Source organism: Cupressus sempervirens, chromosome 2 (genome assembly GCF_028749045.1).
Source record: "Cupressus sempervirens isolate cs-2001-9-10 chromosome 2, ASM2874904v1, whole genome shotgun sequence".
NCBI lineage: Eukaryota > Viridiplantae > Streptophyta > Pinopsida > Cupressales > Cupressaceae > Cupressus > Cupressus sempervirens.
In genome coordinates, this window is record NC_143119.1 from 98,402,779 (window position 1) to 98,417,949 (window position 15,171).

General features: G+C 36.7%; 1 pseudogene; it reads right to left on the bottom strand.

The window, feature by feature from the left end:
• Nucleotides 1-2,869: 2,869 nt before the first annotated feature.
• LOC149571213 (protein neprosin-like) lies at nt 2,870-3,971 on the bottom strand (annotated as a pseudogene).
• Between the last annotated feature and the right edge of the window lie 11,200 nt (nt 3,972-15,171).

Below are 15,171 nucleotides of genomic sequence, written 5' to 3' on the forward strand. Positions count from 1 at the left end.
GAAGGTAGCTACGCCTCCCAACCATGTGGCATCCGTAGGTCCACACCCGCCATGCTGATGGAGATAATGATCCAACCACAAATACACATAAAGCACAACATCCAAGGCTAACACTCACGCCAGATAGTATGATGGCTGAACCAAGAACCTAAGACAATGCAAGGAGTAAAGGTCCTGGTCAGACACTCAATAGGCTACTATGTAGGGGCTAACATCCTGGAGAGTCACTTGGCATCAAAAAGCCCAAGCTTGGATCGTGTGTCCTCAAACTTAAACGGGTGCTCACACATTGTGTCCTCGAACTTAATCGAGTGCTCACACATTTTACTTAAGTTTTATTAACAATCACACATTTCATTTAGTTATCACTTGCTTAAAACTTCTTATCCTCCGTCAACCTCTGGCGCGATGAACGCCGAGCTGCAAGATAGAAGCCCCTTCCAGATGCTACCCTACCCTACCCATGCTCATCCTACAACAAGTGCCCATGGGCATGCATACTCCCATCCCAACCCCAATGATCATAACTTCCGAAAAATCCACGGAAGATCAGGCCTCGCAAGTCACCCAACAAATGTACGCGCACGTACTCGCGTGTGACGCACCACCATCATGAAGATCATAACACAAGGACAGGAATGAGAACATAATGCAAAGAAAACACCCAACTGAAAGCAACACGGGAAGGAATGATTCTACATGAATCCCAAAGCCGATAAAACCATACATCATTAAATCACTCAATCGACCTCAATCTGAGAGTATGGATTCCACACAAATCCCAATGATGCAACAAGACCAAACATCATGAACTCACTCAACCGGCCTCAATCCGAGAGTATGGATTCTACACGAATCCTAGCGTTCATGAACAAAAGCAAAGGTCTAAAAGAAACAATAACAACAAGTATAAAATCACTCAACCAAACACAATGTCGGGAGTACAGATGCAACACGCATCCCAATGTAACATAAAAGTGCAAAAGTGGTCTGATTGATATCCAAATAGATCATCCAAGTCCACGACTCAAATTGTGCCAAGAAAACTTGAGAAAATAGGGTGGCATGCAAATCGAGGTAAAAATCTCAAATTTTGAAAAAACTTCAAAATGAAAACCCATTTGGCCTTTGGGTTCAAAAACCCCAAAAATCCAAAAATAAATGGAATCGAACACCGTATGCAAAAACGGCCAGCATAATGGCGTAAAATTCCAAACCCCCATCCCAAAAAATAGGGAAATATTCATACCTGCCCAACCGGGTAGAACTAACATACAGAAACGGAGGGGAACACTAGTTCTCAGCCTCCAAACAAATTGCTACCAAAAACAGAAGCTGAAACAGAGAAGAAACAATAAAACAGGAAAGCCCTACCTCACAACCAAAAGGGCAAAACGAGAATCTGAACCATAAAATAAATATCTCGCAGAAGTAGCTGAAAATCACGGCAATCCAAGGTTTCCCCGAGCTGGATCCAACGAGCCCAACCTCGCGATGATGCCACACCCGTAGCTCCCACAACGAACAAAAAAATAAATCCTCATGAAGAGGATTTTTGGGTTTTACTCTCCAACTTTCCAATTTGAAAGTGAGAAGTGAGGAATTAAATTCCTTTTGGATACTTATTCACTTTTTTGGGTGAATAATCGATTAGGGCATTTAACCAACCAATCTAGTTAAACCCCGAATCGACACAAACGAAAATAGGCTATTCCTATAAATAGGAATTCATCTATGGCAAAGCTGCTAGAAATTAAAATAAATCAATTAAAAAGCTCGAAAACCCAAAAATACATAAATCTCCTTAAACAACTTTTGCGACAATGCGAACCTCTAAATGCACAAACACGCTTACTGGTCTAATCACATAATGCAATGAGTTCAGATTTAATAATCACCGAAAGGTTTAAATTAAACATTTTAATAAAGGATACGTTGACCATACAAGGACAACATTGGTAAAATATGAAAGGCTGAATCACTAACTCCATGTGCCACTACCAGGGATATAAATCCTACTCACTAAACAACACGATCAAGTGCAATTGCATATAATAACATAGCCGAAGCAATAAATGCATTAAATCACCTAATTTAGCCATTTAATTAATTATATTAAAATAATCTATTTACATCACTCACATTCACATAAGGCATAACAACGTAGGAATGAAGTAAATAACCATAGCATTAAATCCATCACATAACATAATCAGAGGTATATCCAAATACCAGATAACCAGATATCATCATAAAACACACTGTCATCTCAAAATGGCATCATCATGTAATATGATTAACTGAACAACATAGTAGTCTAATATCTATGATACTGGAATCAAAGAGTAACATTTGACCCTCAGGTCATCTCAAATGTAAAACATCACATAAGAACAGATATCTCTCAGATCAAAATAAAACAAGGTAAATGCTTGTAGCACATAACCAAAATAATCCCACATGAACAATCCATTCTAATTACTTAAGCATTTAATAAGGCACTTAAAACACATAAGCGAACATAGTCATAAACATGACTAACCACTACTACAGGAACCTAGTCCAATGTAGCATGGTAAAAGAACATAGTGCAATCTTTGCACACATCTCAGCGTAATCACGAAACAACCTCATGATACCACATCAATCCTGGTAACCACTGGCACAAACCTCAGTGAACCAAAAATCACATCATAATCTCAAATATCAGTGAAAAGCATAAACAACGCAACTGATAAAGAAACATAAATCCAAACACCTCAACGGTGTAGACCACTCAGGGTCACAATAATGATCCATCACAACAAAAGATTAGGAAGGGTGCATCCATCAGGATGACTTACAAAAGTCAAATGGGAGAGGCACTACACTACCCCTTCCCATGTCCTCCTAGCTCTGAATTGACCACCTCACCCCCTATTCAACCATGCTTGAATTGTTTGCGAGATGACTAAAAATTTTAGAAGGTCAATACCCCACCAATGTGCTGTTTGCAAACTCCATCCACCAATTCCCTTGTTTAGGATCCTTCTAGATGAGCATAATGATATCATACTGAGTGCCAGAGAGTTTCAAAACAGGTGATATGGCGGTACCAATTGCAGTCTTGTTCTTGGTTTGCACAAAGCTAGAATATAAAAGATTGTAGTAGCTAGTTTCCTTATATGAATCAGTCATCCAATAAGTAAAAAATCTAGGCCTACTATCACCATATAGTTCGGGGCTAACCTGCCAACCCACTTCAATGCTGTTGAAATCCCAATCATCAAATGATCGAGAGAGAACCCAAATTTGAGATAAGCTAAACTTGCCCATAGATTCAATCTTTGGCAACCACAGATTTATAGTGGCCTTTGCACCATAATATTCTTCTCCTTGTACATTGGCTTTTGCATGCTCAAGCCTAGTTCCATTGATAATATCTGGCTTTTGAGAAAATCTCTTAAATATGTGCATTTTCTTCCATATTTCTGAGGTGATTTAGCTGTCATCAGATTTTCCTCAGTTGTTCTTCTCGCTAGTATTATTCCTACTTGGCAATATCCACTGAGGTGCCATGTCTGGGCAGTGTGTATACTATTAAAATTTATTCCATTGACCCTTCTAGGAAACTTAGAAGGCCTATCTGGTAGATCCTTGATCTTATGGTCCTTAAGTAGTGGGTGATCAAATGCGAGTTATTAGTGAAAATGAGTGCAGTCTATGACATCTCCATTTGGACTCTGTATGCTTTTGATGGTAGTTTTGTTTATTTTTCTCAAATGCTTTTGAATCATGTAGAGTTTTTTGCTTCTCCTTGACCATGGATGAGTAAAGTTATATCTCCCCATCCTAGATGAAATAATATTGACCTCAGCGGATCCTTCCTTTCCATCAAAAAAAAATAATGCAACAAATACCAAAATGAGAAGTAAGACCTTCCAAGCACATGATCTCTTTGTGGTTGCTACTCTAATGAAGGCTACCTCCATAATAGTAGCAATGACTAGATATTAGTTTGGCCAATTTTCCCTGAAATCCTCCTCTTCCCACAAGCAGGTAGTCTTATCAAGCTTGATTAAACTTTTAAGAGTATCCTACTTTTCAATTATGGGTATAAGATGAAATGATGAGTGGAACAGCCCATCACAACCCATATTTGGAAGGGTGTTAGCAACTTGATTTCCCTCCCTTAATGTATGTGATATGCAAACACCATGACAATTATCTAAGAGCCTCCAAATTTGGATGAAGATGTATTTTAATTTCCAAGAATAAATTTTTCTATGAATACAAGCATTTATAATTATAGAGGAATCACTTCAATATAGTGGCCAAAAGTTACCTTGTTTGGCTAAAATGAGACCAGCTAGTAGGGCCTGGGCTTTCGCAATATTATTTGTACCGATATGCAAAGGGGAAGTTGTAAGTGCCACAACTTCACCATTAGAGTCTCTAATGAATGCACCCAGACTAGAATTTCTAGGATTGTGTCTTGATGCACCATCAAAATTTAGTTTCCAATATCTCGCATCCAGGGGTCTCCGAATTACATTTCTTCGAGTTAAGGGAGAAGAGGTTGTGTTATTGATTTTCCAACCATCTAGAATAAATAATAGTTTCCATTTCTAAATCACTTGAGAGTCCCAAGAGGTAACAACAGGGTTAAATTTTGAGTTTCTCAGACTTGTGTTTGTCACCTCTGATACAAATCTTTCAATTCTTTCCACAACTTTTTCTAAGGAATGAGATTCTTTTCTAAAGATACACTTATTCTGTTCCCATCATATAGCCTAGACAACCAATGCTGGAATACATTTCCATAGATTTTCAAATAAAGATTTTGAGTAAAGAACTAGCCAAGCTTGAAAGAGATCCGAAAGGTTATTTTGAAGTGGAGTACTATAATTTAATTTGTTCAAAATGAAGCTTCAACACTAATAAGAAAATGGGCATGAGACAAAGAGATGATCCAATAATTCTTCACACTCATTACATAAAACACAGTTAAAAGATGGGTCAATATGTAACCTATTCAATCTGTCACTTGTCAGGATCCTATGTTTTAAGGCAAGCCAAGAAAAGTATCCTGCCTTTACAAGAACAATATGGTTGCAACAAAGTGTATATGCTCTACTAACTACTTTATTCAATACATTTTTCTGCAAGATCTTATATCCCTCCTTTACTGAATCATGGCCATCCTTAGTTGGAGCCCAAATGATCCTATCATCGGATCTAGAAATGAATACTTGTCTAGAAGCCAATATGTCTTTGAACTATTTAATCTCTTGATATGTAAAAGGCAAAAGATTTAGGTTCTTCCAAAACACTTTCCTAGAAAATTCACAAACATTATCAATATACTGATCTAGTTGAGTACCCCAATGAAGTTTAGAAACCTTAATAATCTTAGTAGAGATCAAACAATTTGATAGAGAAATCTAACCATTCCAAGAATCCCTCCAAAAATTGACTCTACTACCCTTATTAACTTCCCAAGAGACATATTTAATCACAATGTCACGTGAAGCTATCATGAAATCCCAAATAACATACCCTTTTGGGGGATCCAACATGGAGAAAATTCTGTACGACTCATTATTGTCTGGGTATTTTTGTTGCATAATATTACACCAAGTGGAATGAGGCTTGTTGTGCATTTACCACACTAATTTTACACCAAAAGCCTCATTTCTTTTGGTTAGATCATGCACACCAGCACCTCTAACTACAGGGATATGTGACATATCTTGAAGAGAAATGAGTGGGATTTTGTGAGAATCATTCATGTTACCTGTCCAAAGGAATCCCTTAATCATTTTTTGAATTTGGAGTAGTATTTTTGGGGGATCTTTGAGGACAACAATGAAATAATTTGGGATTGCAACAAGGATGAACTTAATCAACAAAATTCTACCAGCTGGAGATAACCATCTTACTTTCCAAGCCACAATTCTACATTGAATACGTTGAATGACTAAAGACCAATAGCAAGATTTATTTGAAACCATAAAGAAATGAATTCCCAAGTATATAGATGGCAGGAATTCTATTGTAAAACCCAAAATCAAATTGATTTTGTCAAATATCATTTTGCTTGTATTGAAGAAATAGGTTTTTGACTTCTGTGCATTTATGGCTTGACCAGATACCACTGAGTAAAGATTGAGAGTATGTTTAATGTGTCGAGCCTCCTGAACATTTGACAATCCAAATAATAATGTATCATCTACAAATAAAGAATGTGTAACAGAGATGTTTGTACCTAAAATATGAACCCCATGCCATTTACTGATCATGTGTTGGTGAGAAATGGTCCTACTGAAAGCTTCTACCATGATGATGAAGAGAATTGGAGATAGTGGATCTCCTTGTCTGACCCCTTGTGTAGATGTGAAGAATCCCACTGGTTTACCATTTATTAAAACCAAGAACCAAGCACCCGAAATGCTGGCCATAATCCACTTGTACCAGCTTTTAGAGAAACCCATTTTGATAAGCACTTGAAGCAAGAAATTCCAACAAACCCTATCATATGCTTTCATCATGTCAAGTTTTATGAAAAAATTTGAAGAGTATTTTGAATTTATAGAATGGAGAACATCATGTGCCACTAAGGCTCCTTCCATGGTTTTTCTACCTAGGAAAAAACCCCCTTGTTCTAGAAAAATGATGTGAGGGATAAGGTGTTGTAAGCATAGGTAAATAGCCTTAGTTATAATCTTGTAAGATAGATTACATAGAAAAATTGGTCTAAAATCAACAAATGTTTGAGGATCCTTGATCTTTGGAATAATTGAAATATTTGTAGTATTGAAATACTTAAGCATGATCTTGCTCTTTCTGGATTCTTCAATAGTAGAAAATAAATCCCAGCCAATGATATCCAAGCAACTTTGATAAAAAAAGGTAGAGAAACCATCTTGGCTAGGGGCTTTGTCAGGAGAAAAGGAGAAAACCACCTTACGAATTTCTTAGATGGTGAAAGGTGCCAAAAACATGTCATTATCTTGGGAACATATCATAGTTGGTATGGATTCAAGGAGCTCATTAACTTGTGAAGAAGTAGGAGAGGGCAAAGTAGTAGGGGCAAGAAAATTCTTGAAAAATTTAAGCCCTTCTTGCTGAATGAGATTTTCATTTGTAATGAGGTTTCCTGAATTAGCATCTTTGATTTGGAATATTGTGTTAGAGACCCTCTTTTGCTTAGCTGAAGCATGAAATTTTTTTGTGTTTTTATCACCATCTTGAAGCCATAGCTCTCTAGACTTTTGTCTCCAATAAGTTTCCTCCCTAGCGCACAATTCATCCCACTCTTGTTGGAGATTTCTTTGAGAGACATATGTTTCTTCAGTCATACCATTTTGGATGATATGATTGTATACATCTTGTAGCTGTTGTTTCACTATAGATTTTTGAGAGAAGATATTCTTAAATACTTGTTGATTCCAGATCTTTATTTGTGATTTCACAAACTTCAACTTCATGGAAAATTGATGCATCTTAAATCCATCAACAGGTGGAGCCTCATTCCACCAACGCTAAACATTTTTCAAGAATTGTGGATGCTGAAGCCACATTCTTTCAAACTTGAAAGAGGAGTTGAATTGATTATCAGAGCTTTTATCTGATTGTATGAGGCTTAAAGATATAGGAAAATGGTCCAATCTTGGTTCAGAAAGAATATCTGAGGAGATGTTGAAGAAACTCAATTTCCAGTCATGAGATAGAAGAAACCTATCTAGATGTGTAGCAATAAGTGCAAACCCAGATCTTTTGTTTATCCATGTAAAAGGTCCATTTTTTGGGTGAATGTCCATGAGATTATTATTATCTGCAAAATAATTGAAATCTTGTAGAGTTTTAGGAGGAGGAACAAGACCACCAATTTTTTCCTCCTAAGATAGTAAAGCATTAAAATCACCACCAATGATATTTTTTTGTGGATCTTGGATCTAGAAAAAAGTGAGTAATATTTTCCCACAAGCATGCTTTATCCTGTGATGACGAAGGACCATAGACATTAATCAAGATAAAAGAGATGTTAAAAGTAGAGATATGCAACATCTGCCAATTATTATCTTGATAAATGAGTTGTGTAGTAATTGAGAGGGGATTCCAAAGAATTGCAAGGCCCCCAGATGCTCCCATTCCAAGAATATGTAGAGATTTCCATTTTTTCCATTTTGCAACAGTTTTATCAAAATTGTCCTGAGATAACTTAGTCTCTTGTGACAAAATAATGTCTGCTTGCATAGAATCAATCACTTGTTTAATTCTATGCCTTTTGTCAGAGGCATTAATGCCTTGACATTCCATGAGTTTATTTTCATTGTGGACAAGGAGAACACCTTGTTCTCCTTGTCAATCTTTTGGAAACAAGAAATTTGTTATCCAATGTGGTTTGTATTCTAGCTGCAATTTTAGTTCTAGTCTTAGATCCCTTTGGTCTACCTCTAGACTTAGGTGTTTTGGGATTGAAAGTAGCTTGAGACAGAGTTTTTAAGATTGATAAAGGCCGAAGCTTATTAGTAACTTGGTTTTCATTAAATGAAACACAATCCAGTGGAGTTTGTGAATACTCATGTTGGCAGTAATGGTCTTGAGAAATCAGATCAACAGATTGATGTACTTGCTGATATATATTAGATTCCAAACCCAAAGGGTCCTCTAAGTCTAAAGCATTACTCACATCAGGACTATTAGGACTAAATCCCTAATTGTAGTTGGTAAGATTATATGTATGTTGCAGGTCATCAAATGATTCTTCACCTATCCCCATAGGACTTTTATTAGCCGAATTTTGCCCCTGAACCAAATTGTTCCAAAACTAAAATTCTCTAAGTAGATTGTCAATCACAGGTGAATTATATTCCTCATCTGTAATGTCTTCTTCTCTTTCAATGCCAAAGATAATGGATGTGGCTATTTCTAAGATAATTTTATCACCAATTTTATAGGACATCAGTGCTACAGAAGGTGGGTGAAGTTGTAGCAGTTGAATAAGACTTATAGTTAGAGAAAAACACTTATTTTGGAAGTTAACAAGCTGAGGTGAGCTTAAGTCCAAAGATGTGCAATATTCAGGCGAAGCTGTAAGCTTTGGAACTGATACTAAAATAAGGTCCAGAGAAGAACCCAAGGTATCCAAAAAGTATACATTTGAATAATTAAAAACTTGATGAAAAAAATCCATAATCTAATAAAGAGTATGCACAAAGTTGATCATAGTCTTTGATGATAAGGAAAAACCTTGCATACTCGAATCTCCAGAATTTAGTTGACTTGGAGCACCTAAAGATAATTGACTATCTTACTGAGATACTTTTCGAGAACAACTCATTGGGTCAGAACAATGGTCTGGACATAAAACTATGTCATCAAGATCACCAGTTTGGAAAAGGGTGTTAAGATGAACAAGATTGTGTTGGAGTTTATCTATTGTACCTACATCTTAAATCTTAATTGACTGACACCAATTACCCCATTGAGATATGAGGGATATTGATGGGGACACAACCCAAGCACAAAATGGACACAACAGGAAAGGGAAAGTTTTATTAACTATGAAAATATGCTAGTACACTTAGTGCAGAGAAAAAAGACTCCAAAACATGCCCTATGGGCTTACAATAGCATAAATCTGGAGATAATTTCTTCTCCCAGTACCTTCTCTCAAACTCCACTCTGAACTACCTTTTACAATGCCAAAAATGTCCTTAAATAGACCCCAAAGGGTTAAGGATTAGGAATACATTCTATAAAGTACTAGTTGGCATCCACCGCCAAAATGAAAGGCTCCAAAAGTCACTTTAGAAGTCGGTACAAAATTAGAAGAATTTAGAAACGATAGCCAAACTTCTAGGAGTCATAACTTTTGAACCATAGTACCGATCAATGAACCATTTACATTTTTGAAAATCTCTCAGAGTGTTCTATAGCCCTATGGACAAGCCTTGCTTGTCCCCCATTTTTTGGCACTGTACGAGGTCATTTAATGCCTCAAAACTAACTTTGAAGCATTCTTAGGAGGTCTCCAGAAACCAAAAAACTGCGATAACTTTCAAACCGTCCAGCCTTTTGACCTGATTCTTTTTTTGGAATGTTCTAAATTACAATTTTAATCCTTACTCCAATTTAAACCTTCTAATTGACCATAATTATGGCTCAATTACATAGTCATTTTTTTGGCATTTACATGTATCCAAAGGTGCTCAAATACTCTAACCTAGAACACTGATAGTGGAATTGTGAGAGTTGGAACTTTTATTTGCCCCAAATGGGTATCCAAAAATGAAAACACATGAAATAGAAACTATGTCTAGATACATTTTTTGGGTGACACAAGATTTCCCTTATACCTCTGGATGCTCCTGCATCAGACACCCAGGGTAGATTGAAAAGTGACCCTGTCACTTTATGAATGGTAGAGCAAATCTCAAATGGGAAACCTCAGCTGCTGATATCCAAGTTGAGTCCTCTATTAGTCCTCCTTTTTGCTTAACCAGATACTCTTCATACTGCCTATTTTTGGTACTCTTTCCCACATGACTATCCAAAATCTCTTCTATCTTCTCCTTCTTAGAAGCAAGAAATGGACATGGCTCTAACATTAGCTCCTCATCTACACCATCATCATGATACTCTATTAAGTCTGCAATGTTGAAGATAGGAGAAATGTGAATTGCATCTGGCAACTCCACCTCATATGCATTTCCTGAGTCATGTTTCTTCAAAATTTTGCAAGGGCCAAATTTCTTCATCTTCAGCTTGTTGTAAGTACCTACTAGAAATCTTTCCTTTCTTAAGTGTACCATGACTAGATCCCCTACTTGGAACTCCTTATGTCTTCTCCTTTGATCAACCCTAGTTTATATTGTTGTTTCATCTTGATAATGTGTGCCTGGACCTCCTCATGTAGGCGCTTGATATGTTCAGCAAACTCTTCTGTTTCAACACTTGTCCTCTCCCCTTGCTCCACCTTCCTCAATTCTTGTGCAGTCCTTGGGCTACTTCCATATACAATTTGGAATGGTGATCTACTAGTACTCCTATTTATAGAGTTATTGTAACCAAATTTTGCTTGTGGTACAACCAAATCCCATCCCTTGGGCTTATCCTTAACTAAACATCTCAGCAAATTGCCCAGACTTCTATTTACCACTTCTGTCTAGCCGTTAGTCTACAAATGATGTGTGGAACTGAATTTCAAGTCAGTTCTCAACTTCTTCCACAATGTTCTCCAGAAATACCCTACAAATTTAGTGTCTCTGTTAGAAACTATACTCTTTGAGAGGCCATGTAGTCTTACCACCTCTTTGAAAAACAAGTCTGCAATATGGACATCATCATGAGTTTTATGGTATGGAATGAAATGTGCCATTTTGGAAAACCTACCAACCACCACATATACTGAGTCATTACCCCTTTGTGTCCTTGGCAATCCAAGAACAAAATCCATACTTATGTTGTCCCATGGCTTTGATGGAATAGGCAATGGCTGATAAAGTCTAGTATTGTGACTAAATCCCTAGGCCACTTGACAAACCTGACAACTCTGTACAAACTTCTTCACGTCCTGTGAAATTTGAGGCCAAAAATAATGTTCTCTAAGAATAGCAATGGTCTTATCTCGACCAAAATGTCCTGCCATCCCTCCACTATGTTTCTCCTTAATCATATTTTCCCTCATTGAACTCCTTGCAATGCACAATTGACTACCCTTGAACAACATACCATCCTGAATCAGATAGTCTAACCACTTAGTCCTGTCTATAGCAATAGGTTCTTTACAAGCTTTCCATGCTTCAACAGTGTCAGGATCCTCAGGGTAAAAATTATTGAGTTCATCAAACCCAACTACTTCAACCTACATTATTGTAACCAAAAAATGCCTCCTACTTAATGCATCTGCAAGTCTGTTAGATTTTCCACTTCTATGCTTCAACACAAATGTATAGCTCTGCAAGAACTCTACCCACTTCATATGCCTCTGGTTCAATTTACCTTGGCTATTTAGATATTGTAACGCCTGGTTATTAGTATATAAAACAAATTCCTTTGGCAATAAATAATGCCTCCATTTTTTTAAGGCCTAAACTATTGCATAGAACTCTTGATCATAAACAGAATACTTCTTTTTTGCATCATTCAATTTTTCACTAAAATATGCAATAGGCTTACCTTCTTGGCTTAGGACAACCCCAATAGTTCTGCCACTACCATCACAATCCACTTGGAACACCTTGCTAAAATTAGGAACTGCCAACACAGGTTGTTTTATCACCCTCTTCTTTAGCAATTCAAAACTTCTCACAGCTGTCGTAGTCCATTTGAACTCTTTTCTATCCCCGCTTATTGTGTCAGTTAGGGGTGCACATATGCCATTGAAATTCTTAATGAACTTCCTGTAGAAACTAACAAGACCATGAAATTATCTCACCTTAGTAGTAGACCTTGGAGTAGGCCATTCCAAGATGGTTTTAGCTTCTCTGGATCCATTTTGAGACCTTCAGGTGATACAACGAACCCCATGTAGACTAACTCTTTTTTAGCAAAGCTACACTTCTTCGGATTAGTTAATAGTTTCTCTTCCCTCAACCTTTCAAGCACACTACGAATATGCAATAAATGTTCTTCCAAAGTCTTGCTAAAAATTAAAATATCATCCAAATAGACAATAAATTTTTTTCCCAAGAACTTCTTAAGTACCTCATTCATAAGCCACGTGAAGGTGCTTGGGGCATTCGTCAATTAAAAGGGCATGACTAGCCACTCATTAAGACCATCCTTGGTCTTGAAAGTAGTTATCCACTCATCTCCTTCTTGTATTTGTATATGGTGATAGCCACTCTTGAGATCTATCTTTGTGAAGTACTGAGCTCCACTCAAGTAGTCCATAAGATCATCCATTCTTGGCAAAGGAAATTGATACTTGATGGTTATCCTATTTATTGCTTGAGAGTTCGTACACATTCTTCACTCTCCATCCTTCTTTGGTGCCAATACTGCAAGTACTGCACATGGACTCAAGCTCTCTTGAATCAAACCCTTCCTCAATAGCTCTTGAACCTATCTGTTTAGCTCCTCAGTTTTAATAGGATTCATCCTATGAGTAGCCTTGTTAGGAAAACTAGCTCTAGGTATTAAATCTATTTGATGACTGATTTGCCTTATTGGTGGAAATCCTTCTGGAACATTATAAAAAATGATATCTCCAAACTCACTTAATAAATCTGAAACTTCAGGTGGTATTTCACTACTACCTTCCTTATCTTTTCTAGGAATCAAAGCATAGCACATATGCTATGTTGGGCATTCATTTAGTACAAGGTCAACGGTAGGAATCAATAGTGTAATTCCTCTCTTGAAAATAAAATCTTTTTAAGGATCCACTACAAGGTTCAGTGTTTGTCTTGCGACGTACCAAAATTCGCTCAGTAGAAGATAAATGTGAATCTTCACAAGGAGGCCTTTGCTGGTTCTAAAAACCCTTTTATCTCAAAATTTGAAGTAAAATCTATTCACTATCTCAAAATATCACACCAAAAGAATAATATTTTTGTACTTTTTCTATTTTTTAATGAATGCAACTCTAATAATGCAACTACTATGAGGTCCTATTCTAACAGGGGGTTAGAAAAGAAAATAGCAAAACTGAAAGAAAATAACATGAAATCAAATAACTTGAAATTAAAATTCCTAAGTGGACATAAGCTACAAAACACAACACGCTGCGAGTTAAACCTTTGAAGAAATTGGTAGGAAACCAATGAAAACAGGAGCAACGCTTCCTAGAATCCACTGATGCAATCGTCAGTGAGAATCTTTAGTAAATTGAATGATGTTTCACACTTCATCAAATCACAAGGCCACAAAAAGTGCACTCATGCGAGACAAAAATCTATGTAGACACAATCAGGTGATCTCTTCTCAAGCTCATTACGTCAACAAAATTCATATATCTGTAGCAAACACCAGAACTAAAATATTGCACGACCAGAAACAATGCAATAAAAATTTGGCTCAATCACAATCTCATAAATAAAATCCACAAAACAATGACAGATTCAGGCAAGAATAACTACACTCCAAATGCTAGAACCAAAAGCATAACTTTATTGCATAATAACGGTGGCCTTTTTTACATTTTACAATGGGTTATTTATAAGAAATCGTCTTCTCAATTTGTGTTGAGAGTGAGAGATATCTTGATGCAATAAAATGTTTTTGAAATATTAAAAAAAACTAAATATATACAAACTGATAATCCAACTAGTCCTTAGAGGTACTCCATCCACATTTTATTCATTAATTTGATGCATGAGCCCTTTACATGTCAAAAACAATGAAAGCAAGAGAGAGAATGTAGAAAGAAGCCATCAGTCAAAGTAGAAGTGCATGGAGACACCAAAAATAGAAGCTGGCCCTTTACTTGATGTGTGTTGGAGTTAACTTGCCATCAAAATGTGCTCCCAATGCATGGAAAGTGCTAATTTTGGAACTGGTAGTCAACTATCAGCGCACCTCTGAATTGTGAACCTGCAGAGCTGCAGACCTCAACTGGGTCAAAATCTCAAAATTTTACTAAGTGTCAAAATTGAAATTTTGGCATCTAGGTTTTGCTCATATTTATCCTAAAGATATGTTTGGATGTTTGCCCTTTAATTTCTCTATAATCTCAATAATCTTAGCAGCATCGAGAAGATCCAAAGCCTCATACTTGTCTTTGACCTTCTGTCTATAGTTGTCCACCTCAATTCGAGTTTCTGAAAAAATCTTTGAGTTTGGTGTCCAACTCTAACAATGGTTCCTCTGTCCCAAAGGCTTGTCTGATGTCTTCATCACTGGATGCTTCCTCTAAAGTCTTTTAAAATTTTTCCACAACTACCTCAATTGGTAAAAGCTTCTCTCGTTCTTCATCTTCAAAAATGTCCAAGCATGCATCGTTGTACAACTTTTTTGCTTCCAAAATTTTCTCTCAGGCTTGGTCCTTGAGCCTATGCATCTCATCATGCAATGTTTCCATCACTTTATTTACATATGAAATCTTTTCTATCTAATCATCTATCATGTCTAACTCTTCTCTGGTATGTACATCAATCAGAATGCGATACCTTTTCCCTTTTATGGCCTGTAGAGTTTGTAAATCCTTGCTCCATACTCGTACCTCATCCATAATACTGAAGT